Below are 25,771 nucleotides of genomic sequence, written 5' to 3'. Positions count from 1 at the left end.
GAACAAACAGGGAGTCATCCAGGGCAGGCTTTGGCCCTCATCAGAATCACCTGCAGGAGCTTTAATCAGAATTACGCGCAGGGCTTGTTAAAGCTCCGACTACTGGGCCCATCTCTAGAATTTCCGAATCCAATAGATCTAGGATGGGACCCAAGAATCTGCCTTTCTTACAAGTTCTCAGAGGAAAAAAATGTTGCCGGTCCAAGAATCACACTTTAAAAACAGGTAATCCAGGAAGCCTGGCATGAAAGATGAATGTGCAAGTGAGAAGAAGATGAAATGCAATGGAGATGAAAATGGGAAGGAGAGAGATGGAAGAGAGAGCAGCTGCTCTGTGGCGCACACTTTATAGGATTCATAGCAGGAAGCAGTTTGAAGTTCTGGTATCACGCCCTCTACAGAGGAAACACTTTTTGACCCAGCCCGTCCTTTGACCAAATCAGGAATCTTCTTTCCAAACTCCTCCTGAACTTGGAGTTAGATGTGCTCTCCCCTCCAAAACCAGCATCACACTGCATTATAGAGACTTGCTTTACGTGCGTTTCCTCCTCCATGCAATGTTAGGCTTAAAATTAAAGTCCAATATTATATGCCACCTTGACATCTGAAACCAGGAGGGCTTCAAACGACCAATCACAAATTAACCTCCCCATTCTGCCCCCACAGGTAAGGTGCTCCTGATCAAGGGAGACCAGACACTGTTCTTCCTTATTCCTGAGTAGTTGCTCCCAGTTCCTGGCCAGCCCATGGGATTATTCAAATAAGCCAATAACATCCTATGGGAACCAAGGGGCACCACGCCCTCTTGATACTACAAAGCCTGCCTCCCATAGCCCCTGCTTTTTCACTCTTTCCTCAACTACAACCATGTAAATGAGTACATAACTAACTAAATTCTGTTGATGCTGTTTGTTGAGTGTCAGGTGTTATGCTTTCAGTCATCTCCATAGCCCTAGGGTGGGAATCCTTCCAATGGGGTTGAAGAGGAGAGGATTAAAACAGCCTAGATGATGGGCTCCATGAGAGGAACGTTCTGTCCATGTTGTTCACTGTCCTTTCCACAGCCTGGTACGGCCCCACAGCGTGGCAACAGTGCATTAAAGACATGTGAGATTGAGTTGCTTCAAAACCTCATAACCACCCTTGCAGATCTTTGTTTGACCAACAGAGGAACTGAGACTGGAGGGTTGACATGGCCTGCGATCAGCCCACAGCTGAAGGACAACGTCAGGGGAGAACACAGAGCTTCCCATGCCGGTAAACAGGACCCTGGGGGCAGACCCATTCGCTCTGTGGGCAACCCTGTCACACCAACTGCACCCCAGTTCAAGGACTCAGTGGCTAGAGGGAGCTGTCTAGGGTGGTTTCAGATCACCTTCCCTTTCTGCCTAAGCAAGTGCAAACAGGAGAAATTGGGCCTGATGCAATGAAAAATTTCATCTCCAGGAAGCCCTATTCAAGGCACATGACCTTTGTGTATATTCCCATAATACCAGAAGTAGTACACTGTGAGTTCTAACAGGGTCAGCCAATGTGCAAAAGCATCCAGATGAAGTGCTTTGAATCTGAGGTGCCCTGACTGTACACCAGGAGTGATGTCAGGGAATTAGGGATCTACTCAGTCCTTACTAAGCTCACACCATGAAAATCATGCAGCAAGAACCACTTCCTGCATCCAGCTCTGTAGAAGGCTCAATATGCACAATATGCATTAATATGCATTAATCTTTTTATGTCTTTTTTTTTTTTCTTGAGACAGGGTCTCACTCTATTGCCCAGGCTGGAGTGCAGTGGTGCAATCATAGCTCACTGTGGCCTCGACCTCCTGGGATCATCAAGTAATCTTCCTGCCCCAGCTTCCCATGTAGCTGGGACCACAAGTGTGTGCCATCAAGATTGGCATTTTTTTTTTTTTTTGTCTAGATAATGTCTCACATTTTTGCCCAGGCTGGTCTCAAACTCTGGCCTCAAGTAATCCTCCTGCCTTGACCTTCCAAAGTGCTGGGATTACAGGCATCAACCACTATGCCCAGCTGCCATTTCATCTTCATGGCAGAGCTGAGAAGAGGGTATCATTATTCCATGTCACAGATGAAGACTCAGAGGCCAAGAGGCCTTAGTTTGGAGGAAGACAAAGGTCAAACAGCACCTCACTGGCACAGCTAGGGTGAGAACCCCACATTTTGTGGCTCCAAAGCCTGTGCTAGGAATGTCTCCTTTGTATCCTGGGTGTGATGGAGGGGATCCAAGACAACAGATGGCACAAACCTTGTCTGCTGAGAATTTACAGCCTACATAGAGAAGAGAGAACACACACAGGGAAAAGCAACTTAAGAGATTTTATCAAGCAACATACAAGGAGGTTGGATGTCACTTTTCACACTATGGAAACGCTGCATTTGCTTACACCAAGTGACTTCTCTTTGGGGGTAAAAAAAATAGTATGAAACTTGCACACCCATTTAAAATAACATCAATCAGAAGAGCAGCTAATGTTTAGTGTGTTTTCCCAAGTAACAGACACTCCTAAGTATTCCTAGGGGAGACTGAAGGCCCATTTGGAATAACATTACTTTCTTCCATTCACCAAGCACTTCATTCTATACCAGGTATTGTGCTAAGGGCTTTACATACACTATCTTACATATAGTTTCAAGATGACTTTAAAAGATCATGGAGGTATTTGTTCCATTTTACAGATGAGAGTTAACACAGAAAGGTTAAGACTGGAATTTCAAACCAAAGTATGTGACCCATTTCTGGGTTTTGAAATTAATTCAGGAGGCCATGACAAGCATTGTTTTAAATAAATAGATGAGAGAGGAAAGAATATAGGAGGGGAGGGGAATGAAATGAAACAGAACACATCAGAATGCATCACATGCGGTAAGGGTGTTATTTCATCAATTTTATCTGTATGTGTATGTGAGTGTAAAATGTTATAAAATGAAATGATTACAGTGGGTCTCTGTGGAAGGTCTGAAAGCTACTTTGTCAGGGGTCACACAGCCAGTGATTTAAAGCCAGGGTTCAAATCCAGATAGACTCTCTTCGGAGCCCACGCTCTCTACCTCTAAACCAGTGTGGTACAGTAGATATATAAAGCAAATCTACGTGTGTAATTTAAAGTTTTCCAGTAGCCACATCTAAAAAGTTTTTAAAGGCACATTAAAAATTAACTATTAAAATTAATTTTAATGATTAAGAACACATGGACACATAGAGGGGACACACACTGGGGCCTACCAGGGGGTGGAGGGTGGGAGGAGGGAGAGGATCAGGAAAAATAACTAATGGATATTAGGCTTAATACCTGCATGAGGAAATAATCTGTACAACAAACCCCCATGACACACGCTTACCTATGTAATAAACCTGCACCTCCTGCACATGTACCCCTGAACTTAAAATTAAAGTTAAAAATGTTAATTTTAATAATACATTTTATTTCACCCAACATATCAAAAATATTATTTCAACATGTAATAATTAATTTTAAAATTAAATCAATAAAAAAAGATGGTTCTTTTTTAAACTATTTTTGTACTAAGTTTTGGATATCTGATGTGTATTTTACATTTTCAGCACATCTCAATTCAGACTAGCCTACCTCCAAGGGCTCAGCAGTCACAGGTAGCTAGTGACCACCACATTGGACAGTGCAGCTCTAAACTACACCACCTCCAATATCCCCTTGGGCCCAGGTCCCAGTTCTCAGTTTTCACCACCGTGGAAAATTCTCTGTCATATTTCTTTTCCTTCTTTTGAGATGGAGTTTTGCTCTTGTTGCCCAGGCTGGAGTGCAGTGGCACAATCTCGGCTCACTATAGCCTCCGCCTCCTGGGTTCAAGTGATTCTCGTGCCTCAGCCTCCTGAGGAGCTGGGAATACAGGTGCCTGCCACCACGTCCAGCTAATTTTTTGTATTTTTAGTAGAGATGGGGTTTCACCATGTTGGCCAGGCTGATCTCGAACTCCTGACCTCAAGTGATCCAGCCGCCTGGGCTTCCCAAAGTGCAGGGATTACAGGCATGATTCACTGCACTCGGCCTTCTCTGTCATATTTCATTCATCCTTGTTAACTTCCAGTGGCCTCCTCATTCAAGTAGTTCAAGAATATTTAAACCCAAATGCAGTGTCCATTGTTACTAGTTTTTGCTCGCCTTGGCTATTTTCAGATGTCACATCTTTGCTAGGCTTTGGGGGAAAAAAGCCGGTGGGAAAAGTGCCCAAAGCCAAGCTGTGCTGGAACAGGGTGGGGACAAAGACCCTGGATAGTAGGAACTGTGTGAAGCATTGGTCTCGAGTGAGCTGTTTGCAATGCTGCAGCCTCACCAGCCGCCAAACACCAGCTTTCAATAGCACATTGTCCTCTTCAGTTTTGCAGACACACTCTTGATACTTCACACTCAGCTCTGACAGAAATCAGCTGACCCCATTTCCATTTCTTTGCAAAAAGACTGGTGCCTGGAAAGTCATTAGAAGAGGAAACAGCTATGGAGGGACTTGAGAATTACCCATTAGACACTCTGATAAATATCACTTCTAAATATGCTGTAACTGTAAGGGTCATTCTCTGTAAGGTTTATTGCCGAGTTTAAAATGAGGAAACTGAGGCCAGCACAAAAAGATTAAATGCCAATTTATTCAGCTCCCGGGTGAGGTTCCGTGGTCCCAGGGAAAGAGGCCAGGGAAGTCATGCCTGACTCTTCTGGGTGTGGGGTTTTTATAGGGAGTGAAGGCATTTGATTGGTTGCGGGGAAACAGGGCGTAGTCGGTGCAGGCTGCTATTGGTAGGTAGGTGGGATTTCCAATGGTGGGCCCGGGTGCAGAGCTTAGTGCTGAATGCAGAGGGGTTTTCCAAGGCGGGCTAGGTGCCAAGTGCAGAAGTGGGTGTGTCGGAGTTTGGAGCGAGGCAACCGGCCTTACGGTAACCATGGCTGATTATAGCCCTGCCAGGATGGAGGTGCTCCAAGGCTCAAATGGCCATGACATGGTGCTCCTGTGAGGTGAGGGAGCTTCCATGCAGACACGGGGAAGCCTCACCTTGGGAAAACAAAGCCAGGACTGAAAGAAAACTATCAGTCACTTCTGCCTAGATAGTGTAGCATCACTCCCTCAGACTGAGAAATGAAATTGTAAGTTATGAGGGGTTTGTTTATGGCAGTGGAAGGATCAAAAGTTTTTCTACCTTTCACTGGCTTCCTATTTACTGAGCAGGTTCTGTGTGTCAGGCCCCCTAGCTGAGTCCTGGGTGCTCAGATGCACTGCTTGTCCTTCTTGCAGCTGGGAACTCACACACCAGCCAACAAAATGGACTGAAGAGAGCACAGCATAACCAGGGCGGTGTGGGGGGCAAACCATATAGGGTGGGGACTTGGCGGAAGAGATAATCAATGTGTCTGGGGAGGGTCAGAGATGGGCAACTAGTGCATATGGGATCCTACAGCTGGCTCCTTACAACTTAGGAGAACTTCTCCTGAGCATTGTATTTGAGTCTTGTAATATTCATTAGGTTCAATAGGATATACACTTCAGCATTGAGGAAACTGAGGCCCAGGCATCAAGGTACTCATTCACAAAATAGGAATAAAGCTCATATGGAGCACATATTGGGCACTGGATAAAGGAAAGCCAAGCATAATTATTTGATGATAGAGATGCCTGACCTGTCTACTCTGCCCTCCTGCATATCCCTGTAAGAAAGGCTGCCCTACCCCACACCATAGGGTCAGCCTCACAGCCTCTGCACAGGAGGACAGCTGCCACATGACCATACCTATCAGAGTCTCTTCCCTAGGAACTTGGAAATGAGACCAGACATTTATTTTACTCTCTATGGACCACTTGAGCTGAGATGTTATGGAGAGCTACCTAGACAGCTCTTTCCCCCACATTTATGAAGAAGCAAAATTCAATAGTCTATTTATGATAGCCAACATGTGGAAACAACCCAAATATTCACCACTTGATGAACGGATAAACAAAATGTGGTATATCTGTATAATGGAATATTATTCAGCCATGAAAAGGAATAAAGTACTGATATCTACTACAACATGGATGAACCCTGAAAACATTGTGCTAAGTGAAAGAAGCCAAACACAAAATACCACAGATGATAGGATTCCCTTTATGTGAAATATCCAGAAGAGGCAAATCCAAGAAGACAGAAAGCAGATTAGTGGTTCCCAGGTTGCAGCACAAGGAGGAATAAGGAATTTCTGCTTAATGGATATGGGGATTAATTTTGGGGTGATGCAAATGTTCTGGAACTAGATAGTGGCGACTTTTGCAACACTGAATATACTAGCCACTGACCTGTATACTTTAAGATGAGTAAAATGGTCACTTTTATGTTATGTAAATTTTATCTCAAAAAGAAAGAAATTTAATAGTCCATGCCATTCATTTGGGGGGGGAAAAAACTGGTTTCGGTAAGTTTGTGTCCCTCATAACTAAAAATCACTAAAATAAAAATGCTATATTAAATGCCTTCCCTGGAGCGCACAACTGTTAGCATCCATGGCCTGCACTTGGATCCTGTGTCCTGTGTCCTGCTGATTGCTAATGTAACTCCTTCTCCACACCACTTCTTTACTTAACCTGGAGGGCAAAGACTTTTGCATCTCTTAAAGAGATAGCTGGCTGCTTCCCAAAACCCGCCAATGGGTGGTAAGCACCCATCCAACTGCGTTTACTTTGGGTCCTGTCAGCAGAAAACAGGCTTTATTAAGAGGATGCTAGCAGGCCTCTTTGCTTCCCTGCTGTTGTGAGAATTCTTAATGGCTCCAATGTGCATATGTCGTATTTCAGCAAAATCTAATATTTATGTCATTTCCAGGGGAAGAACATTTGTAGCCTTTGTAATATATCATTCTCATCGTTTTGCTCCACGGCACAGGATGGACAAATCACTCAGGTATTTGTCACTATACCTTCCCTCACCCACCTCCGAGGTTCACGGTTAGGCACATCGTCCACAGAGACAGAAAAGGGAGTGAGATGTCAGGACAAAAGCAGAGTCAACATGGCCAAAATTGCCTGATCTGGCATTTTTTAGAATCCTGGACCTAGAACTAAAGATCTTGACAATTTAAAAAGTCACAGAGCTTTTGTACTTTTTTTTAAAAAAGTCAAACCTTTGATTTAGCTATAAAGTTTTAATGTCATAATATTTATGTAAAGTCAGTGATTTCTGTTGTTACAGCTTAAATTATAATATAAATAGCTAATGCTTAGAGGAGCAAAGTGGGGTGGGTATATATTGCCTGCTTCCAAGTTGCTTACAAGAAGATGAGGGTGTGTGTGTGAATGTGTGGTAAGCTCTAGGTACGCACTTTATGTGCATTATCTCATTATCTCATGATCTTATCTGACTTTATCTGCATTATCTCAATACTAGTGAATGGTATTATCCTGTTTTAGCAGATAAATAAACCGAGTCTAAGGTTTCAGGATCTGCCCCAGTTCCAACATTAGATTAGAAAAAGGAACAGGTCTGATCTGAAAGCTCCATATCCTCAATCACTGTAATATAATAAAATGATTATATCATAAATATTTTAGAGTCATATGTTGAGTGGAAGACACAGTGCTTTTCAGTTTGCAAAGTGATTTCACACTTAGATTGCTTTACTGTACAGGCCGTGAGAGCTGTAGCACTTCTGAGATGAAAGAAATGATGAGGGGCTGGAGACAACTCTTAAGATTCTATAGATGGCATGGGCTTCAAAGGATGGGCTGTATTTTAATAATTAGCAAGAGAGTGAGGAAGGCAGCATAGGATTGGGAAAACAGCAAAGGCACAAAGCATGGGAGGTGGATAATAAATAGCTGTTTAGGTGAGATACGATTCTGGTCTCTTAATTCCCAGTATGGAATATAATCACTGATTAAGTATCACAAAGACACTTGCTTTGGGCTTCCTTCTTCATGGGCAGCTGATGATGATGATGATGATGATGATGATGAGTGCCAGTTACCATTCACCAGGTAATTTAAAGTTGAGCCAATCACTAGGCTAAGCACTCATAGTGAATTATCTGTTTTGATTACCTCCTCTGATTACCAACCACAATTCCCCTCTGGGTAATCACATGCACACATTTTTGGGCTACATGGTTCTCTCAAACCTGAATACAAGCCCAGCTCCTAGGGTGAGTTATGGGACCCAGGCCTATGACAATTGGAGCATCATATATGAACCAATACTGGCCTCCTCATTATTGGTTCAGAAATGGACATGATAACCAATCAGAGCCAATGAGATGACCTTTTCCCTGAGAGGAAACAGGGATGGGCGCTACCACTGCCATCTTATTAAAGGTGCAAATGGAATCCAGCCCTAGTCGCAGACTTTTGCATTTTGGTGACCAATAAATTGCCTTTGTACTTATGCTGATTTGGGTCAGGTGTTGGTGATTTTCAATGGAGGAAGTCTTAATCAATATAAGGGCTCACCAATATCTCAGTTAATCCTCGCAAAAATACTGTGAGGTAGGTATTATTTACATGGAATTGTTTTATCTCCCACCTCCCCCTTTGTTAGATGAGGCATGGAGGCACAGGGAGGTGACATCAACCTGCCCAGCTGGTAGAGGCAGGATTTGAACCCAGAAAGCGTAGCTCTAGAGCCAGCATTCCCAACTACCTCAACAGCTGTCTGGAGTCTAACTCTGCTCTTATGAAACAGGACTCTCCACAAGCCCCAAATAAGTCTTTTTACTCAAAATAGTTCTGAAGGCTTAAAATACCTTAAAGGGTGTAAATTTTCTCAAGCTCCTTTAGGTTTGCAATGATCCCTTTTTGGCTTCCGTTGTCTCCCTGAAAGGAATCGTTTAAGCAATAAAAATGTCTCTTTCCAAGTCATCCTTCAACTGCTGAGACTTCACTTTCCCAAAAATTACAGATAAAAATAACAGTGCACAGAAGCGGAGACTACATAACTGCTGAAGAGGATAGGAGGGAAGAAACGAGGGGATCCTGACCAAATGTTTTCTGTGTTGGCATACAAGAAGTTTTGAACAACTCTTCACGGTCATTTTCAAAATCTGTCTCTTAATTAAAGCTTGTTTTTGTCCATCACACACACAAAATTCTTGGACTGGTGGCATGGTGAGACACAGCTGCTACTTCCTAAATGCTTTGGAAATTTAAAAATAAAATAAATACTGGGTATGAGGACAATTTGACATGCACACCTTATCTGGGTAATTTTCTCTCTTTGTTCAGTTTCCTAACAATTTACCAGAGACTCAGGAACTCCTTGATGAAGGAATAAGTAGCAATCTTGAAATGCAGTGAAAGCACAGACTGTGCCATGCTGGAACCACGGCCTCAAAGAACTAAAAGACCTATTGGTATTCCCAAGGGGTATCAGAGGCACACTCTAGTCATGAGTATTGCTTGCTTTAATCAGTTTAATCGAGGGAGAGAGCTCGGAACTGGGAGCAGAAGTTCCAGTTCAGACTGCCACTAACTTGGAGCCTCAGGTTGCCAATTATAAAATGACTTGAGAAAACCATATATATTTGGTTGGAGTCTAATAATTAAGAGGTTATATAGCATAAGGAATAAAACCAGGGGCTTTGGGATCAGAAAGGGCTGAATCCATATCCCAAACTCTGTGATTCACCATCAATGAGACCTTCAACAAGTTACTTAACCTCTCAAGTTCCTCATCTGTAATGGGAAATAATATAGGCAGTATGCCTACGTCTTAGAACTATTGCAAGAGTTAAATGGTGGGGGTGGGTGGAAATACACTTAGCACAGTTCCTTGCCCAGTATGAGGAGAAAAATAAAAAGATTAACCATCGCTATTTTAATAGCATGATAAATAAGGTTTAAATTCTGTATAACTATAAGAGCAATAATGTCCTCATCAAAAGCCATCTCACAAAGCTTCCTGGCAAATGTTGGCAATATAAAGATTTAGCCATGAACAGCAGTTCTTTTTTTTTTAATCATTGCTGTTCTTACTAAAATGCAGGAATGTGAGGACTCTAACTAGTCCCTAGCATATGTTGACACTATAAAGACTTGGCCTCATTTTGATTCGTGAAACTTTGAGTGCCAACAGATGGGCAGGTTACACTGAAACCCGGCATTGCTGCTGAGCCCAGCCACTTTCCAGCACAAACTTCGTCACTACTTTTAAGCTGACCTTGTGAGAAGCTTATACTTCAGCTGCATATAGAGTCAGGGCTGTTCTCCCTTAAGGACCATCCGCTATCATTTGGACTCTGGCCAAACAATTAAGAGAAAGCATGTTTTGTCATCCGTAGGTCTTCAGCCTAAGAGTAAGTCTGGCAAACCTCAGGACTTAGGAGTGTCTGCTTGGCCAGAAATCTGATTTTGACCAGAGGGTATAAAACTCCCAAGACAGGAAATATGGCATGGGATGTGGCACTACCAGAGAAGTGAGATAAATTAAGTATTTGCAGCTATAGGTACAGTGGTTCTTTGTCACTTGGTCTCTTGGCCTCCAGGTGGCATATTTCCCAAAAGAAACTGGATCTGGTTGAGTTATCCACCTAGATGCCTCCAGTCTCTGAAACTCAGCAGCTCTCTCTATGCCTGCACCATGACATTTAACGCTTAATTATACACCATCCGACGGTAGTCTCTGATTTCTCATGAGTTTCAAGGAAGAGTGAAGAGAACCCTAGAGTAGGAATCAGAATACCAGACCCCAGGCCCAGCTGTGAGCTCTTCCTCCATCACACATCCTCCATGATGCTCACACCACCATGGGCATGTACAGTAGCCATGAGGTGTGCCACATGGATCCCCTTTCAGGAAAGGAAATATAAGAAAAGCAGTTGTTTTGAGTCTGCAGTGGCAGTGAGGGAATGTATTCTCTTCCTGGGTCCACAAGGGGGTGTAGTTTATAGGGCAAGAACTTCCCAATGCCCCACCTTCTCTCTCTCCATCCGGGAATTAGAGGTCTTTGTTTTAATTTTTCCACTCTCCGGAAAGGACCCAAAGTCAATCACTCCAGCAGAAGTTTAAAGGAACTCTTTTCATTGGCCAGGGGCTTGGAGAAAGTGGGAATTCCTCCCAGGTTAAAAGTCCCTGCCTCCCTCATCTGGGTGGATTTCCCCCTTTGGGCTCCCCTTCCACAGTCTTCGTGGAAGCTGCTTTCTCTCCCCTGGATTCGATCTTTCTGGATTCTCTCACTCAGCGTGAGAGGAGCTTTCGCTCTTGGTTTTCCCCCTCTGGAAACCCTTCTCACTCCGTGTGAGAGCAGCTTTTCCTCCCTGGTTTTACCCCTCTGGGAACCCTTCCCACTCAGTGTGAGAGCGGCTCTTCCTTCTTCTCACTTAGTGTGAGAGATAGCTGTTTCTCTCTTTCTCTCTGCCTAAATAAATCACTTTTCTGCAAAAACTCTTTGGGGTCCAACATTTTCTTATGACCACACCCGCTGTGGTCCCCTCTCCCATTCATGGGTAAATGAGAGACCAAGAGCCTGGAAAAACATCCTCTCAGGGGAGCCGTGCCTCCCCTGCACCCCAAAACCCAGCAACAGCAGCACCTCTGGATCTGCTTCAGCTTTGAAGCTGAGGCCATGCCTTTTGAAGGAAGCCAGTGATTGAACATGGCATGGATCCTAGGGCCTTGCCATTTCTGCTCAACGTGGGGCTCCTCTACTGGGTCATCTTTGTTCTAGAGCTCTCCACACATCAGATATGCACTGTGGTCTGAGGCTGTCACTCTCCCAAATCCTGCTCCCTCTCTCTCTTCCTTCCATAGGCATTAGGTTGGCGTGCTGATCTGACAGCTTGCCCTGACCCATCAGCTTCCTTTCCTTATACCTTTCGCAGTCACCAACCATTCCTGCTCCTATCTCAGTCTCAACATCTCTTTCCTGGAACACCCAATTGACACAATATTCACTTTTCTAAACCTACTTACTCTTCTTTTAAAATGGGCCTCCTCTTACTCCTCATCATTAACATCATCATTAAAAGAGAAGAGGATGAAGAAGCAGGAGAAGGGACCAATAGTTTTGGAGAATAACATTTTGAGGTATCAACAGAACGTACCCTCCCAATTTCTTCACACCCTACAAACATCCCACCACGGCCACCATGTACCCTGAGGTATGCTTTGCATTTGGGGATGGCTGAGAGGGCAGCAAGGCAGAGAACTTGTTTCTGAGTTTCTCTATTCCACCTTCTGAGTCATAAGAGCCAGGCTTTTTGATATTTATTTGATGTCCCTGAATGATTAGGGACAAAGTTTGTGCCCTAAGAAAATAGATTTGAAGGAGAAATTGCTACAACTAGTGATCCTCTAAATAAGGATTAAATGGACTAAAGAGGAAAGGGGAGGATGGTATGTTGTGGGGCAGGTGTGAGTCGAGCTTGGCATTTTGAAGGGAATGGGCCTGGAGGAACCACTTGAGGGTGACTGGCTGCAGCATCGTGCAGACCAAGCTTCCCTTTGAGAAAGTACCAATCTTTTTCCTGCCCCTGGAGCCCAGAGGGAGCCAAATCAGAACTACTGACTTCCCAGTCTCCATTTGGGGGAGCCCCTGCTGAGCACTGCCACTGACTACTGCAGCCAGCAGGACTGTCACCTCTCTGGGCTCTGAGACTTTGCCCCATTGCCATCCAACTCACACAAGCAACCTCTTCCTCAACGCCTTGGGGTGCCCATCATCAGCCTACAGCTTCCTGAGAGAAAGGCTGAACCCTAAATACCTAAAGGAACAGAGCTGATGGTGGTGTGGGAAACAAAGCAATCCTCACCCCAATTTGAGACAGTGGTGAAACAGGAACAGAGATAACAATGAACTATCTTTATATAGTTCTTTATATAGCTGAATATATGCCAGTTCCTGAGAGCTGTTCTTTCCAGACATAACTCTGCGACTCTTCATAACAACCCCCTGAGATAGGTAACAGTGTCATCCCCATTTTATAGACACGGTAACTGAGGCTCAGAGAGGCTCACCGAATTGCCCAGACTCACTTAGCTGTGAATGGAATAGCAGAGTTACACGTAATTCAGATTTTTTCCACGTCTTTATGCTAAAGTCCTTGAGGATGGGAACTGTCTTAGATTTTCTGCCTCCTCCTACCCCAGTCAGCCCAGTGCTAGATAGCTAGAAGATTATCAGTAAATGTTTGGTGGTTTTACCAACTGATTTAGATATTTTCCCCCTATAGAAAGAAAGAAAAAAAAAAAAACTTCTTGAAATGTGTGTCTCCAGATCCTTGGTGCTTTGAAGGAGGTGGGAGGCAGAGAGTGTACATCCGCAGGAGAGATCATATTTCAGTCTTTTCATTTCATTTGACAGGAGAAATACTGATTAAAATCAGCGGAACATGTCACAAAAGGGTAACTGGGTTCATCATTTTTTTTTCTGTGCAGAAGCAGCTGCAACTGTACTTTTAGGGGATGACTCTTCATGCATAAAATTACTAATAGACACCATCTATCTGATGAATGTCTTCTCCTTAATAATTTATATCACTTGATCTATTTTCAAAGGTTAGTCTTACATTAAAATTACAATTCTGAGTAGGTCAGCCTGTTATTTAGGATAAATTATTTCACCTCTTCATGTTAGTGTTGTGTTTGGATAATAATGGGGTTTTTATTTCTAGCCCCCAGTGAAACCATGGAAGAAATTGCTTGTTTGACCTAACCTCTGTCACCCTCAATCCTATTCTCTGATTCATGCTGACTCACTGACACTTCTTAGCCTGCATGTTTCAAGACGCTTTATTCCCATTCTTGTCTTCCTATTACTTTTATATCTTTTTCTTACCTCTTTGGGGATCTCTTTCCATTTTCCCTCCACTCCACACCATCCCACCTTTCCTATCCAAGAACATTCTTGTGTCCTCTCACTAGACATACGGCCCTGTATTTGTGCCATCGTTGGCCCATTCCATTTCATTTCTAAAGAGGTAGTTTCTTTACAGAATGAGGAGTTTCTGGAGTTAATGGGAAAAGGACTACAGAGAGGCCAGTTTGAGTCTTAGAAGATCTAGGTAAGTCATTGAACCATTCCTGGTTCCCATTTTTTTTAATAGGATGGAAAGAGCATAGGCTGTGAAGTCAGATGGTATAATCTGGGATTCAAATCCAATATTCCCCATTACTTAGCAACCTGGTGCAAGACAATCTTTGACAGTTTGTTTTCTTTTTCTATAAAATGAGAATAGTAACCTCTTAGCAATTTGTTGTAAAAAACTTATAAATAAAATAAGAAAAATATTCTATAATGCAAATTCAATAAAAGGCAGCTAATGAAAGTGTGTTAAATGAATCATGAATGAGTGGATAATCAATATGTGCCAACTGTTATTATTGAGAAAATCATTTTTAATGAAACATTTGCTTAGCCTAGAAGACTAGAAACGGTAAGTTAAAGGAAAACAAGCTGGCCAGGTAAATAGTGGTTAAGAGAATTGACCCTTCAGGCCCAGGTTTGAACCCTGACTCCACCAATAAGCAGCTATGTGGCCTTTTGACAAGTTGCTCAACCCCAGTTTACTAATCTGTAAATGTGACAAATAATACCCACTTCATCAGCCTTGGGGAAGCTTAAAATAAGAAAATGCCTGGAAAAGACTTGGCACAATGTCCATCGTAGTGTAAGGCCTTTATAAGTGGAAGATACCATTGCTAAGATGAATATCAAAGAGAATGAATAATCTCAGCTGCAGGTACTTCATGATACAAATCTATAAGTCAGTTGAGAAAATGCCTTGTAACCAGAAAGTATATAAACACATACGGAATTATTAGGAAAAATAACGATGGTGCAAATAAATGACTTGTATTGGAACAAGTGCAAACCCCATGAGGCCTTTCTGCAATTGACATGTGTAAAAGTGCACATGTGCTTGAAAAAGGTATGGGGCTGGTTTGCTTAATTAAAGGATAATTTCTGTTGTTGCTCTGAGTGTACAAAGTCATAAGTGTGGATGTTTAAAAGAGAGGCTGAAGTAATGTGTGGGGAATGTAATTGATACTCTAAAGCTGTTGATGGTAAATATGCTCAGGAGGTAGATAAGTTCACACTGTTTTATAGCAGGAAGGCTTTTTATTGGTAATTTCATGTAATTGTGAAACTGGAAGAATCACTGGACTGGAGGTTTTCTATGTTTCCAGCAGGGAATATTTCCTGCTTCACACCCCTGAAGAGTCCCACCCCTCCCCCCCACTCCTCTACCCTACAGCCACTGGCCATGACTATCAATTTTCTGGGTACAGGGTTTCCTCTGAAGGTACCAAGGGAAGGAAACAAAGCTCTTTGGATGGAAAGAGGCCCATTGGTTGTTTTCCCAGGCCCGTTTCCACATTCCCAGGGGTGTCCATTACCTATAAGCCTGTGTTTCTTAGGGTTCTTACAGCTACAAATATCAGAAAACTCCTCTACACAGCTCTGCTGGGGACGAGCTAATCTCGCTGTGGTCAGGCCTTGCAAACCGACAGGAACTGAGACATATAAAGCCTTCAAGAACCAGGAGATGGGCTCTCTCATTCTCATGCCCTTACTTCACACTGTATCCCTTCCCTCACTATTGTGGGTTTTCCAGTGTCTCTTATACCTCATCTCCTTTACATCTGCCCCAGTCTCTCTTAGTAGACTGGTTCCTCCTTTCCTCTACAAACATGGCGGAAGATGACTGCATCCCAGCATTCAAGTTTGACGTAAGCTCAAACATCTAGCAAAGGATTGGCCTCCTAGCTGAGAGGCCACAGGGCCAGGTGTTCACCATCTTTGTCTGTTGAGTCCCATAGTAACAACATGGCTGCCATGGTGTTCTGAGTCAGTATTCAGAGAAGGGTCATAGGTGATGCAGATACCCTAATAGGTCTCAAATGCACTGAGGTATAAAAGATGAGAAAAAGTTTTTAATTCCTAGAGATGAAGCCTGACTATTGAATTAAAATCTTAAACACAGAGAGGACTTACCCATGCATGGTCTACATGCATGGTCTCCTCAGCCTTAATGGAGCCGAGAGGTATATGATGCTCCCATTTCAAAGACCGTCTTCCATGTACTCAAAAGAGGCATGCGGTGGAGTTAACCTTTCAATTCTCCCTGAATGGCTCAGTTGGTGTACTTCCTTTTCACATCAAACAAGTATTTTGATTACCTATGGAGCACAAATTACAGCCAAGATGGAAGCACATCTGAGGTCAATGTAGGTTTGTTTTTTCTGCCTTGGAACAAAGCCACAGATAAAATCTGAGGAGCTCACCATGACTTGATTTATATCTACACAACACAGAATAGGTAGGATTAAATGCTAGACGTGTTGACAATGAATTTTCATAATGGCCCCTTTCTTCAAACAGCATTGTTCTAAAAGTATTACCTCATCACTCATTTGGTATAGCAAGGCAAGGGCTAGTTCTTGCCATGTTATAGCTGTCAAAACTGAGGTTCAGCAGGATGAAGTGTTTCCCAAAGTCAACTGACTAGTAAACGGTAAGTCAATACTAAAGTTCACATCTTCCCAGTTATAATCTAATTGCCATTTTGCGATATCGCTTTGCTCCTTTATGAACCAACCACTAGATATTTTCCTCTTTGCCACTCCAGAGCTACCCTCCACCCTTCTCCATCCTGTTTGGTGCTCCAGAGGGATGACTTTATCAGTTGAATTAACAGAAATCCTTGGCATCTGGCTTCTAGTGAATTCAGCCAATAGGAAGCACCAGGAAGAAGTCAGAGTGAGGTCAGAGTATGTTTTGGACTCCTAGCAAGATCTCTCTCTCTCTCTCTCAAAGGCCACAGCTCCTACCGGATAACCCCTACTTTCTTTCTTTCTTCTTTTTTTGTTTTTTTGAGATGGAGTCTCCCTCTGTCACCCAGGCTGGAGTACAGTGGCACAATCTTGGCTCAGTGCAACTTCTGCCTCCCGTGTTCAAGCAATTCCCTGCCTCAGCCTCCCGAGTAGCTGGGATTACAGGCACCCACCACCATGCTCCGCTAATTTTGTATTTTTCATAGAGATAGGGTTTCACCACCTTGACCAGGCTGGTCTTGAACTCCTGACCTCATGATTCACCTGTCTTGGCCTCCCAAAGTGCTGGGATTACAGTCGTGAGCCACTGTGCCCAGCTAGCCTCTACTTTCTCTAGGTTTCAGTAACTCCTTCCTCCTATTGACCTCTTAGGGCTAAGTGTGATAACATCTTAGGAAAGGAAAGGCTATAAAACAAACCTCTCAAATGCCAAACTGGGAAGGATGTGGTGATTTATTTGGCTGGGAGCTGCGGCGAGTCTGAATGCCCCAAATAGCTGAGCTCTCTTAACAAAGAAAATCCCTGCCCTTATAAAGCCTCACAACTCTAGAAATTACACATGAAAGGGTCTTGGTCCATGGAGTAGGCATGGGGTACCTGACTTAGGTAGGGGTTTGATCGTGTTTAAGTAAAAACAGTGCCTTCTGGAAACATTCCTCCATACCATGCCTGCCATCCGTAGGAGGGCGATTAAAAGTGGTGCCTGGTCTGCCAGCCTTTACTTCTCCTACTGAAATGCAATGTGGATGTCAAGGGGGAGGTGGTCTTAGATGCTTAAGGGTGATTAAGGGTCTCCTTCCTCAACACCGTTCCTTGTTGGTTTTCCTTACCCCTTCCATCTCTTCAGCTCACCCTGAGTGTCTCATCCTTTTCCTGCCAAAACACTGATCAACAAACAAACAGTGTGCATTAAACTCCTGATTATTGTGTGATTGAAGCTTATGCAGATATTATTCCTAATAGTGTAAACCCTTTAAAAGAAGAGACTTTACAATCTATTACTTGCAACTCATTACCCACAAATACTCTTTTGATTTTAATCAGAGCTTAGAGGTTTTTCCATCCTACATCCTAGCTTCTTTCCATCCATGCCAAAAAAAAAAAAAAAAAAAAAAAAAAAAAAAAAAAAAAAAAAAAACATCCTTTACTGATCTGGCCCTAAAGTAGGCAGTCTGGGCAGCTGGAACTCACTGCCATGGTTCCCATCTATCACATTTGGGATTATCTCTATCCCTCCACACAAGAAGATCAAAAGAAGAGGAAATACATAAAGCAATTGCCTTCCTTAAGGGACACATGGGAAAAAAGACAGATTGAGAGACAGAGAAGAGTGACCAAAAAACAGAGAGAGGAAGAGATCTTGATAAATTGTACGTAAAGCTACAAACTTGCACAACCACAAGAGACAGGCCAGTTCATACTGACTGTATATAGGTAGGAATTGTACCTGAATTTCAGTCAACTGTCTATTTTCTAATACAGTTATTTCTGCATAAGACTAAATACAGAGGGTGTTAAGTGGGTCACTGTATTCCTCTCTATTCACCCAGATATACATACATGATAAGTCAATATTCCCCATGCAAATTACTCTGCATTGCTATTTTGGGGTTTACTGACCCCGTCAGTCAACTGTGCTCAAAACACTAGCAACAATCATGCTCCAAATGACAAATGTATTCAATCAGAGTAACTTTCCTATGTCTCACGACTGCCCCAGGATCCAGCACAGTGCCTGATACACGGTGCATATTCAGGACATGTTTTTGGATAAAAATAAAAGCCCACAGGATTTTGGAAATGCTAGAACGGAGAAATTATGTCAGAGAGAGAATGGAAAGTGAAGGGGTTCTAAGAGAAAGAGACAATGCGGGATGTGCTGACAGATGGTTGTCTGTGCTCATCTTCCTGTTCTCTCTCCAGCCAACCTGGGAAGAGTCACCCTTTCAGAAGCTCCTACTTCCAGAGCCCACCAAACCTGGCTGTTTTCCTAATTCCATTAATGAGCATTAATGCAGGCATTTCAACTCAATTTGTGTCTGCTTTGACCAAGCAATGCTTAACAATGGAAGAAAATAAGTCCCAAATTATTCTCAGAGGAGGGCACAGTATGGAGCAAGCTGAGAAGGCGGCTTGCACTGCATTCTGCTCCTTCACACCCAGGAGCTTCAAACCTGAAAGCCTGTAATAAAAGACACCTCCATCCCTTGTTAGCAGTCAGCACCGTGGTTTTTCCTGAGTAACTAAAAGACTTAAAAATAGTTTTTCAGACACCATTTTGAGTCTCCACAAGAAATTCAGAATGTTGCTGAAGGTAAAATATTCAGCTCTCCAGAAAGAGGATGGCAAAGTGAATTCTTTTCTGCTGCAGCAAAATGTTTTATTTTGTTCTCTCTGGTAAAGAAAAGAGCAGGCACCACCCCCACCACCTTCTGCTGCACCCCCCTTCATAGAAATTTTGAGCACAGTCACACCACAGAACACTTCCCTATGCCTGACACTTCTTAATCCTCAGGATCCGGAGATTTCACTTCGACTAAATTTAAGATACATTTTTTAGGTCCTGGAGCTGGGACCTGCAGAAAATGCTTAGATAAACAAAATTGATTCTTACCTTGAAGGAACTTAAATCTAGCATTTAATTTTATTTTCATGTATTTATTTATTTGCTTTTCAGCCTGAAAAGTATTGAGGTAGCTTACAGAAATGCAAATCCTACAAATGAGAAAAATGAAGCTCAGAATAAGTTGGTGAAGAAATCATGAAAGAAATAACATGAGGACAAGAAACATAAGATGAAGCTAGGAATGAAGTTAACACCCAAATTACAGGCTGTAAGATTCTGTAGCTTGCTAGGTGTGATCTTCAATTTGACGCTAGGCTCCCTAGAAGACAGGATACAGTATAGGAGGACAGACAAGCCAGGCCTCCAAATAACCACAGAGATGAGTGGTGTGAGCTCTGGAGTCAGATCGCCTGGGTTCCACCTCCCAGATCATAGTTATATGATCTAAGCAAAATCACTCAGTTGTTCTAAATTGCCCTTTTCATCCGTGAACATCAGCAGGTGTTTTCACTGCTACTCATGAGTAAGCGAATCACCTGGTTATCCATTTTTCCCCCAGGAAGCAGCCTCACGATGTGTGTAATAACAGCACACTGGCATTCGGCTGGGTCCGATACATGGCTGCACTAGATGCAGGTCGTCTGGCAGCACAGGAGTTGTCCACACGTTCTACCCTGCCCAAATTATAAAGTAGGCAACATCACCTTGGCTCACCCAGCACCTGAATGTCCTGAGCTCTTCCTTCTTTGCCGTCACAGCCTTCCTCCCCTTTGCTGCTCTCTGCTGACAATTTAAAAACCCGACATGTGTTAACTCTCTCTTTGTCTTCCAACCCACCCACTTATCACCTCGCTGCCACACTCCCAGGTGGCGAGCAGAGAGGACTGTAGTTTGATGAGTTCATTCATACCGTGGCTTTAATTACTGATAAGAGCTTGATTATACACATTCTCAAAGGCATTGGAAAGTTAAAAGAGAGTTCTTTCAGGTAGCAGTCCACGTCAAACGCACCTCATGAAATCTGTGTCCTTTTCATTTCCTTCTGAGTAATTCCTCTCTGTCTCTATTAACAAAGCCTTGGATACTCCATGGTTTACTAAGTAGAAACTTACCCATCCAACACAGTGACATGGCACAGCTTTGTGCTTTCAGACAATAACCACTTGAGAAAGCCTGACCTTTCCCCCCACTCTTCCACTCAGCCTGTGTTCTGCTAAAAACAAAAGGACATCCTCCCACGTTGTCATCTGTTCTGCCCTACTCTTGAGAAGTCTAGTGGGGAAAACAGGCCCTATCAAGAGAGACGCTGCAATGCCATGGGGTGAAGACAATAAAAGTGATGGCGGCAGAGCATTGAAGAGCAGAGGTGGGACCCCAACTACCCAAATGGCACTGTCCCCTCAGAATGCTTACATTTGCTTTAAATGCAAAAGGGGCCACAGCAAAGTATTACCATCCAAGAAAGAGACAGTTCAACAGGAATCCAGGCTGCCATGTTGCACAAGTCCAGGGGCCACGCCATCCATCCAAGAGAATGGTGCTCGTGGAGGTGTGCCACAGTAATGCTGTTAGGAGCAGACTGCACGGTTAACAATAGGCTCTTTCCAAATTAGCAGCCAGTCCCATCTACTCTGTTGGGCAGGTCAGCCCACTCTGGGCAATTGATGGAGATTCTTCTATACTTCACAAGATTTTCTAGAGATCTCTGAGTGAAAAACAAATTAAGAGAGTACCAAGTGGACATTAAACTTCCTTATGTGACCTAGTCTAGAAGGATGGGGTACTCCCTGGCCCATCGACCCATCCTGACTTCTGATACCCTTAGCATCTAATACGAGTCACATTCACCAAAGCAAAGGTACTGTTTTGCTCTATGACATCTGTTTCTTAAGATTAACAAATATGCTGTGATGGAGTTATGGTTGGAAATTTAAAATTCTTTCCCTGTGATTCACTACATATTATCTAAAAGTTCCTGGAATTCTTTTTTAAGTCCCTAATTTCTCAGGAATCATTTTTAAAAATAATTTATTGTTTTCCTTAACAAAAGAGCTATTTCTTCTCACTTGCCAATTTGTGTTAAGGGCATATTTTCATTTGGTGCTGCCCCCAGCCCTCTGAGCCACCAGCTCTTCTGCTCCCTCTTTCCCACAGTTTGAATCCCCTCAATCTGCCAAGTCTGTTGATTCTATCTCTGCAAGTTTTCTAAAACCTGTTTCGCCATTTCTACTCCCAAAGGTACCATCTCTCTTTTAACTGGTGACCTTGACTCCAATCACTCTCTCCAGCAATCCTTCACAAGTACTGTTTCCTCCTTAGAAGGAAACCTCAGGCCAGATGCAGTGGCTCACACCTATAATCCTAGCACTTTGAAAGGCAAATGTAGGTGGATCTCTTGAGCCCAAGAGTTCGAGACCAGCTTGGTCATCATAGGGAAATCCCATGTCTACAGAAGATATTTTAAAAACTAGCCAGGAGTGGTGGTGTGTTCCTATGGTCCCAGCTACTCAGGAGGCTGAGGGGAGAGGATCACTTGAACTCAGGAGGTCATAGCTGCAGTGAGCCAGAATCATGTCACTGACCTCCATCCTGGGTGACAAAGCAAAACTCTGTCTCAAACAAACAAACAAATGAATGAAAGAAAGAAAAGAGAGAGAGAAAGAGAGAAGGAAAGAGAGAGAGAAACAGAGACAGGGAGGGAGGGAGGAAGGAAAGAAGGAAAAGGAAGGAAAGGAAGAGAGAGAGGGAGAGAGAGAAAAGAAGAAAAGAAAAGAGAAACCTCAAAAAGTTCTACTGCTGTTTAAATACCCTCAATGGCAATTAAGAACAAATTAAGGACAGATCTTCAGGCCAGCATGAAAGCATCTCTACAATATGTCACAAGGTTGTTGTGTCTCCCATCATCCTCCCAGACCACTACTTCTCAAAATATGGCCCATGGCCTGTTGATGGATCCCAAGAACCAGGAACCGATCCAAAAATGCGAGTCTTTTCCTAAGATCTCAAAAACTAATTGTGAGCAATTTCACAGATGATTGTTTAAAACTATAGCTGAATGTTTTTACTGGCAATCCACTAAGTAGGCAAGGGAACCAAAATTAGGTAGTCATAAGCTCTCATGAACACCATAGAGAGTTTCTCAGGAACTCCAATGCAGTATTCTAAACAGCCTGGCTGTCATACAAAAGCCACAAGCATACGAGTGGATAAGTGAAATTCCTATGGATAAGCAAGGGTGAAATGGGTGGACTGTGAGGTATTTTGCCCAAATGGTCCCTAGTTCTAAAAAGTTTAAGTAATACTGCTCTAGAAATAGTCTAAATTCCAGTCAAACAAGACACTCTGTTTCTCTGAATAAGTCTGCATGCTTTTCTGCCTATCTACCTCTGTTAACTCAGTTCTCTCTGCCTAGGATTCCTTTCCTATATCAGACTGTATAAATGTACCTCCTTCTGGGTTCATTTCAAAACCTCCTCATCTCATCAGATATGAGGCTAATGTCTGAACCCTAGGTGGTCCTTGCAAATCCCTGGGAAACTTATCCTATCACGCATGACCATATTTATCTCCTTACTTTAATTCCTCCATCAGATTGCAATCTCCTTGAAGGCAAGTATTATGCTTACCTTATATTTGCATCCCTTCAAGCACCTAGCATAATACACAACACATAATGACTACTCACAAATTTTCACTGAAAATTAAAAAAAAAAAAGCATCAGCCACAAAGATATAATTCTACAGTGAATTTTCCTTGGGGTAACAGAATAGTTTTATATAGCTGAAATACTTTGGCTAATGTAAATTGAACTATTCAATTCACAAAGATAGTTATCACATATATAATTCAGTTTTTAAAATTAGCAACAGGCAGGATGAAGCATTTTAGGAAAGAAACGGTAAATACATCTAAGCCTGGGGCCTATTGAGAATTATAGTACCAAAAAAAATCACCACGTTTTCCTGAATGTGAATCCTCTCCACAACTGACCTTCTGCACATTCCCAGAGCCATACTTCCCTCTTCCCTCCCCTCTTTGCTTCCCTCTGCCGTACACTGGCACACAAACACACACACACACACACACACACACACGCATGCATGTACACACATACATACAGGCACATGTACACACACATTGCTCCCCAGCTCATTTAGGGAGCTCCCTCAATGTTGCTTTTTCTCATAATTTGCATATGCCTTTAAAATGGCTTACATTAAACTACAAAATCACACTTTCCTCGTGGGCCAATATTTAAAACTGTATGTTCTAACTTAAATTCTAGAAGGCAGCTTGGACATAACCAAAAGAACACTGGCCACGGACTCTCATTACTGGGGTTTCCATTCCAGCCATGCCTCTTTCTGGTGGACTATCCTTGGGAAAGTCATCCTCTCTGAATCTGTGTCCTTATCCTGAAGATGAAGATAAAAGTCACTATATGCTTCACAGGGTTCTTCTAAGAATTCAGTGTAATCATGAATATGGAACAGCTATGGAAGCTGCAAAGTGTTCAGGAATTACTCTTGTTCTATAAAGCTACTTCAGAGACGTTAACTTAAACCCACGGATTTTATCCGATTTTCACACCAGTGCAGAATATGTCAAGTTTTAGTTTTTAGTGTGACTTCAGACCTTCTGTAAAGCAGAATGACTGAGAGTCTGGACTTCATCAGTGAGTAGAGCAAAAGAGAGGCAGGGAAAGGGGGAAAAATCAGATTTATTTCTTGATGTTTCTCAGATGCTGATAAATGACAGCCTTTAACCCAGTAAAGACACATTTCCGGTCCCCTCAGAGTCTATGTATCACTTCCTTAGTCACTCGGTTAACCTGTCACGTACACAGGGTTGGCGAGGCTCGAGCTAGGAGCAGAAACCTCCCTGAATTCACAGCCACCTTCCATAAGCTTCTGCTCTCAGGGAATTCAGCTCCTGTCTCCTGGGCAGTAAATGAAGAACTCCTAAGGCATTTCTGCCCTCCCCATCCTCTACAGAGAGGCAGGTGAGAAGTGTAATGGCAAACATTTCTCAGCTCAAGAGTCACTGGGGCTAACGCAGTTGCAAAACAGGGACGGCCGATTCCCCATGTTATTAATATTTCAGGCCTGGTGGCATGGCTCTGTGGTACAGAATGTGATGCCAATGTAGATGTAGTTCTTAATGAGCCAATTCTTTTCTACCAAAGAAGGGGAAGATTGGTCTAAGACAACAGATGCTGGATGCGTAATATCCACCAGTCATCCAGCATACATAATTGTGGGGAAGAAAACATTCATTCCTTTATTCATTCAACAAATATTTATCAGGCCCCAACTATGTACCAGGTGTTGTTTCAGGCTGTGGAAACTTAACCAAGAAGAGTACCACTGCTGCGGAGTATTCTTTCTGGGGCATGAGTGTATGTGCACATGGGTGTGTGTGTGCGTGTGTGTGTATGCAGACACATGCATTGGGGGGCAAAAGGGAGAGAAAAATGAAGGGAGAAATTAATTTTAAAACAAGGATAATTTCAGACAATGCTAAAGGACATTAAAAATGATACAGAGTAGGGCCAGGCATGGTAGCTCATGCCTGTAATCCCACCACTTTGGGAGGCTGAGGTGGGCGGATCACCTGAGATCAGGAGTTCAAGACCAGCCTGGCCAACATGGTGAAACTCCATCTCTACTAAAAATAAAAAAATTAGCTAGGCATGGTGGTGGGTGCCTGTAATCTCAGCTAATTGGGAGGCTGAGGAAGGAGAATCACTTGAACCCGGGAGGTAGAGGTTGCAGCGTGCTGAAATCACACCACTACATGTCAGCCTGGGCAACAAGATCAAAGCTCCACCTCAACAGACAAACAAACAAAAGATACAGAGTAAGATGATAGAGCTTTTAGGGTAGAATGGGAGAATGGATTTTGTTGGAGGGTAAAGGAAAACTGCTTCAAAGAAATTACATTTGAATTAAGATCTAATAAGAAAGATTCAATTGTGCAAAGCTCTGCTGAAAGAATCAGGCTGGAAGGCATGCCATCCTGAGAAACCCCACCACCTCTAGTTGAAATAGTGGTTCCATGATGGAGTCTCCATATGCAGCTCATTAATATTTCAGGAATTATAGTATCAAAGCTGCTTATTCCTCTAATCCTCTGGAGCCCAGGAAAACTCTTGAGATAGGTCAACAAATTTTCAAGGGCCTCATTTTGCCTCTTCCACATAGGATGTTCCTTAATGTTTTCAGAGTCTCTTTTCACAGAAGATCCCTGAAATTTACCTTTAAAAAGTAAGATAACATATATGTGTTTGTGTGTGCCTACACACACATGCATCTATATACACACATGCATCTATACACACACAGGCATATGTATACATCAATACATATGTACACACATGTACATATGTACACATGATTTAGACCCAACTTCTAGGCATGCCTG

At 42.9% G+C, this 25,771-nt stretch overlaps 1 long non-coding RNA gene across 1 annotated transcript in view; it reads right to left on the bottom strand.

The window, feature by feature from the left end:
- Positions 1-25,771, bottom strand: part of LOC119472998 — a 431,266-nt gene that overhangs the window by 96,853 nt on the left and 308,642 nt on the right. The window contains exon 2 of the long non-coding RNA XR_005202163.1: positions 15,943-16,127. This is a non-coding gene — a long non-coding RNA (uncharacterized LOC119472998). The remainder of the gene's footprint in view (positions 1-15,942; positions 16,128-25,771) is intronic.

Source organism: Cebus imitator, unplaced genomic scaffold (assembly GCF_001604975.1).
Source record: "Cebus imitator isolate Cc_AM_T3 unplaced genomic scaffold, Cebus_imitator-1.0 Scaffold126, whole genome shotgun sequence".
NCBI classification, from domain to species: Eukaryota; Metazoa; Chordata; class Mammalia; order Primates; family Cebidae; genus Cebus; species Cebus imitator.
Note: the sequence above shows the minus strand (reverse complement) of the source record. Positions and strands in the feature narration are given on the sequence as shown.